The 6,000-nt window shown below is 38.7% G+C and overlaps 1 protein-coding gene across 1 annotated transcript in view; it reads right to left on the reverse strand.

Annotated features, from left to right (window-relative positions):
• Nucleotides 1–5,106, reverse strand: part of RFT1 (RFT1 homolog) — a 44,307-nt gene extending 39,201 nt beyond the window's left edge. The window contains exon 1 of the mRNA XM_035337697.1: nt 5,037–5,106. The gene's annotated coding sequence lies outside the window, so the exon portion shown is untranslated. The remainder of the gene's footprint in view (nt 1–5,036) is intronic.
• Between the last annotated feature and the right edge of the window lie 894 nt (nt 5,107–6,000).

Raw genomic sequence — 6,000 nt, forward strand, 5'->3', positions numbered from 1 at the left:
AAAAATAAAACGTTCAGACCCCTGCCAGAAAAACTCATTAAAATGGTTGTTCCTAAAGTGATCCACTGCAGAAGGAGAGAACTGTTCCTACTTTCTCTATGTAATTTTAAATAAAATTGAAGATACCAAATAAATACAGGAAATTTCACAGAAATCTTGGATGCATGAAGTCATCTACTAAGAAAGTTAAGCTAGAAAGTCAGTAGATTGTCTTCAACAGAAGAAATCACCAACAGAGTAGGAAAGGAATTTGCCATACATCACTTTTCGTAGGTTTACTTCACTGGAGAGATTTAAGAAAGTACTGTCCTAAGATATTTGCACTAGTCTTTTGCCAGAGGTTATAAAACAAGGTAGCAGAATGGGACACATGCCTGTGCCTCAGCTGTTGTGCACAGATTACTACAAAAAGTGATGAGTTTGAACCTAAAGCTTTGAATGTGTTGGCAAACACATGGCGAGAAGCAGAACTTAGTTACAAAATTTTAAGCTACATCTACTAGAGCTCTTCTCTCTCAGACCTTCATCTAACCTCAGCACTTGGGCCCACAATAGCCTGATTTTGCTCTTCGCATCATGGTTATGTAATCTGAGGTTTTTAAATTGCATTTTACCACCTTAAATAAATAAATCACAGTAAGTACAACAGCTTTGTTTTCCCTAACTCCACAGAAATCAATAGTTACTAGTTCAAGCAAAATCATTCCCAAACTATTCAAAATTCACATGATGTGCACAATTGAGCACTGGGACAGATAAGCTGTGAGAGACAAATTAACAGATAACCTGAAAAGGGTATTCAGGAATAGAAATCTTACTTGCAGAGCTGTCCTGGTTTCTCTTCCTTTACTAACACTACAGACCACAGACTGCTTGCTGTTTACATGTCACTTTCTACATTAACTGCTGCACTCACAAGTCCACCTACTTACCATATGTAAATTTGTTGCATACGAATGCCAAACCACTTAAAGTTCCATTGTTTTTTCCTCAAGTGACATTTTTATGGCATCCCCACGACAGCACAAAGATCTCTTCATGAGAACTCAGTGGTTACCCTTTGAGCAAAGAAAAAAGGTTCTGCAGTCCGAGTGATGCTCCGTGCTCCTCAGGGGTATGCTCCTCATGTATTCCTCATGCTCCTCATGTATTCCACTGTAAGGCCTACCCAGTGACACAGGAAAATATGCAAGCTTATAGAAGTATTTAAAATACATGATGGTCTGACTGTATTTTAAGTTTTCAAATGCTTATATTATACAATATAGACAAAAGCGATATGAGTGTTTAATCTAGGCCTCCACTTGAAGAGAAGTACGCAGAGTAGTGGCTTTAACAGACTGCTGACTCAGAACTGAAACCAACCAACTTTGGATGCAAATTCACACCAGTCAATAGTTACCCAATACGTACCTTCAAGCTATTGTTTTACTTTGTTTCTCACTGTTTTGATGAGCATCAGGTAGCTCTTTGATGGTGTCACATATGTCAAACATATGTGCTCCAAATTCAATCTGTATTAAAAAAATAGATTAAGCTTTGGAAGAGGAAATGAAGTTGCATTCTTGGACTTCTTCAATGTAAGTGTTTTGGAAACGTTCATAAACCAGTCAGTTCAAGATAATTCCATATGTTCAAAGGCAAAAGAAGCTGTTTCTCCACAAAGGCCTGTTAGAACTACTGGTACTAGAGAAGGAAGAAATATTTGATCAGTTGCCAGTGATTAAACTCACAACAGTGCTGAGTGGGGATCTGAGAACTGAGCTCAACATCAGAGCAGCTATTCGTTTCTGTGAACTTGTTTATCGTTTCCCAACTTTTCAATTTACATCTCCATTATGAAATTTCTGCCCTTCCATCTTGCCCAGTCTGGATACACCTTTCCCCACCACCATCAGAAGTGATATGAGTGATAACCATAGTTTTACTACACATATAAAACACTCATTTTAAGGCATTAACTTGAGTACCTGCATCCAGGGGTGATCATGAACTTATATTTAACAGATGAGGTAAATTTCTTATACTTTATTAACACCTTAAAACATTTCAGTGCAGAGTTTTCATGAAAGGAAGCCTTTAAACATCTTTAATCTTTCAACCTAGTATTGTGATCCAAAAACTCCCTTTTCATCCCAAGCTTCTGTTGCATTCACTTGGCATCCCAACATGCTCCAGCCACCAATGAATCTCAAATATCTGAGCTGCTTGCAACTGTCTGCTTCCCCAGCCAAGGTGGGAAGCGTTTTGATAGCAGCAATTCAGAAGAATAAATTTTCTAACTTTTTATCCTATTGTAATTTTACCCACCAAATTAAGCAGTTTGCTGGTAGACTACCATAGGAATGTTCCTCTTCTTTTTTTTATCTGTTCTTCTTTATGGCACCTTAACACTCCACAGACTGGTCTACTTTTAAAGACTGTAGCTCTAAGTCAGGCACCGTGACTTCTTTTATCATAATGATATAATATAAACCATAAGTAGATGCCCTAATTGTAAAAAGCACCTAGAACTGGTAGCTTATTGGGCTTGCCAACATGGACTATCAAAATAGCACTTACTTGAGAGCTTAGCTAGTGATCAAAGAACAGAATGCATCGACTTAACCCTAGGCATTCAGCTTGCTACATTATTTTTAAGTTCCTTAAATGGCAGATTGAACTTGCTACTGCCCCAGAACATACAATTTAAATGAACAGGTGACAATTTCTCTTAGAAAAAAAAAAAGGTACATTTTCATAACTAAAGCCATGTTCCTACATTCATAATGGTGCCAGTAACAGTACCATTTCTGGAGCACCCTTTATCAAGTTCTTTTTGTAGTATTGCACAGTCCACACGTTGTACATATATACAAGGCTGGGCTATGAGCTGAACATTCATCCTGCTTCGGAATCATTTGAAAAATTGTCCAGTCATAGGAAAAGCAAACATATCATATCCTTCCCATCCCGATTAGAAGGTTACTACGTGCAGGCCATCGAAGTAAAAGGCACGAGACTGCACCTGATCTACGTGGAGAAACTCTCAACGCTCAGCACAGCCAATTACATTACACTGTTCTAAAGTTACTCATCCTGCTCCGTAAAGTTTTTGCTTCCAACTAAAAGCACATTCACTACTTATTTTTCCAAGAGAGCTCCATTCTTTCTGTTTAGGCTTTCATATTAAATGCATTTAAAGAATAAAAAATAAAAGACTCCTAGAGATAACTGTTTGACTATGCTAGATACATTTGAAATTTATGCTTTCTAATTCAGGGAGAGAAAAATCTCTTAAGTATTGTGAAACAGCTTGCCTGAGTACTACTTGCCTGAGTATTTTTAAATGTCTTTTTGCCATTCCTTACTTGATGGCATGCCATCAGAAACAATCGTGCAACATCCAGGACACAAATTTGATCATTTCAGAAGCCAAAGACAGTAAGGGCTGCGGATGACAATCTATTCCCAGTGAAATTATCAGGGTTTAGATATCCTTGGCCCTTTTATATAACCATAAAGCATCATGAGCTTTCAAGATAAGAAAACATCCCTGCCTGCCTGGCTCCACTGACACTGTTAGCACCCAGGTTGCCTGAGTAGTTAAAAATCCCTTCAGAATTTTATTCATCTTCCTCCCTTCAGCTCCTTTTGGAGTTGTTTTCATATCCATAAAAATGCATTAAACCCTGATGTTTGCTCTTCTAGCAAAGTTCTCGAAGACTCTGAAAACAGCCTTCCTGTTCTTTCCCTCTTTACTACTGTTAGATCATCTGTACAGAAATAGCTACATTGTAGATCTGGCCAAAGGAAAAAAAAAATGCAAAAAAGCATTTGAGACTTTATTATGACCCCCCACCTGCATCGCTGTTTCAAGATGTTGCTGGGTGTTCTGCCTTGGCCCCTCACACAGAATATATTTTTTCCCCCCGTCTTATGGGGAGAATGTCAAAGGGTTTTGTGCTAAACAACAAATGTGGGTGGGAGCCTGAGGCTCTTCTCTTAGATCCCAAGACATAGTCCAAATACATAGCAAGCACCCATGCAAAATTAAAATAATATTATTAAAATATTTTTTGCATACTGCATCTGTTCTCAACACCCACTGTCTTGCTCCTGCCTTGGTACTCTTGCCTACTGGTGTGAGTATTTCAGCTTTAGATAGAACCATTTTAGGGAGGGGGGGCAGGAAGGTTAATGTCAGTCAGCTTTTATTACTCAGATTTAATATGGCCAAAATTAAGGTCCTCTCTTTGTATAAGAGCAGGATCTCTCTGAATCTATGTTCACAGTTTTAACAAATACGCTCAGCCTATGGTAGCAGACAAGTTCATTATTGCAGAAGAGAACTGCCATGTGAGTTTAGCAACGCTTCCAAGACTATGCCTATGCAGCACCTTCAGGAAAAAGTGATTTTTTGCTGTTTCTTAATGATGCTCTTTGATCAAGCATGTCTTTGGGAAGGCTGCCCGTTTTATGGCTAGGATAACTCTGACATTAAACAGATTTGAACTTTTAAATCTGTCCATGATCCAACTAAAATTTTGAAATGAGAAATTTGTTTCTATGGCTCTGCTTCTTAGACACCCTGTCAGCCTAACCATTTCCCGTGTGACATTCTGCTTGAGCAGGGGGGTTGGACTAGTTGGTCTCTGGAGATCCCTTCCACACTCAACCATTCTGTGATACCAGTCTTAAATTATCCAGTTCAACAGACAGTTGTACAATTATTAGAAGGCAATTCCAGAACCCCTGTAGTGAAATTGTTTTTAAGAAGTTACTAACTTACATACAGGTGCACTTGTCGGCTCAGATTCCTTACTGCTGTTGAATATGTGGCATGTATTTTCTAAATTAAGGTGACTGAATTTTATAGGCAGCTGGGAACTGGAAAAGTAACAAGGCTTGTCAAAGCATACAGGACATCATAATGTCATTTTTGAAGTTTCCTACAACTTCCACTATTTGAATAATTAAATTTGAACTTTTATTTTGGTGTTTTTATTATTTACATCATACTTAAAACTGATACTTTCCTGAACACATATACTCACTAAGACTACAGGAAACAAAAGTATTCAGTCCAATAGTCCCTCTCACTGACAGCTTTTATTACCATTGAAATGAGAAAAAATATATATCAAATAAAATGTTTTATTACAACTCTCCCTATTCTTTCTTTTGTAAGGAAAAATAAGATGAAATGCAACAGGGAGAAAACAGGGTAAAAATGTCACCATTCTAACAAAAACATCTAAGTTGACATGTTTCCTACCCCATACAACTCAAGAATGGAAAAAAAAACAATGGATTTTTTTCCCTTCCTCTCAGATACCTGAGGTTGGCCTGGCTTCAGGTGGGAGGCTGGGCTTGATCTCTCTTCCAGCCTACTTGTTCTGACTCTAATCCCTGCAGCAATGCACTTCAAAATGGCTAGAAACTGCAGTTCCCACGACCAAAGTACCTCTCCTACAGAAAGGAGTTTATGTGCTTCATGACTGTACAATTTATTGTCAGTTCACACCCAGACTCTACTGCAGAAATGGGGTGACAGCAGAGGCCACACTCAGGCGTTGATGCACAGCAACTACCCTGAGCAGTCAACTGGGACCCTCCTTCAAGGGTCATTTGGATCATTAGCCTGCAAACCAGTCACCAGCTGGATTTCCCTGCAACATGAGATAAACAGCTGATTAAAATCCCAGGTAAAGCACCAGAACGATGATACATTTGCTGAGAAGTAGCCTCCTCTGTTTGGGATCACACTTCAAAGAAAACGGACGTAGCAGTGAGCAACTGGTGGTCAGAGACTATGTGGTTAAATGGATTTATCCATCTTGTTCCTTAAGAACACTTTTCTACTATACAGAAGAATCCTAGCCATCGCAGACCCTTTTCCAGGGCGTTTCCCTACACTGAGGTCTTGGCATTTACAAGGAATATCAACACAAGTTTAGAAAGACAATTACTGTTAAAGCACAAGCAAAATCAGCACCCAAGAGCAGTTTCATTGTTACT

This window comes from Oxyura jamaicensis, chromosome 12 (genome assembly GCF_011077185.1).
Source record: "Oxyura jamaicensis isolate SHBP4307 breed ruddy duck chromosome 12, BPBGC_Ojam_1.0, whole genome shotgun sequence".
NCBI classification, from domain to species: domain Eukaryota; kingdom Metazoa; phylum Chordata; class Aves; order Anseriformes; family Anatidae; genus Oxyura; species Oxyura jamaicensis.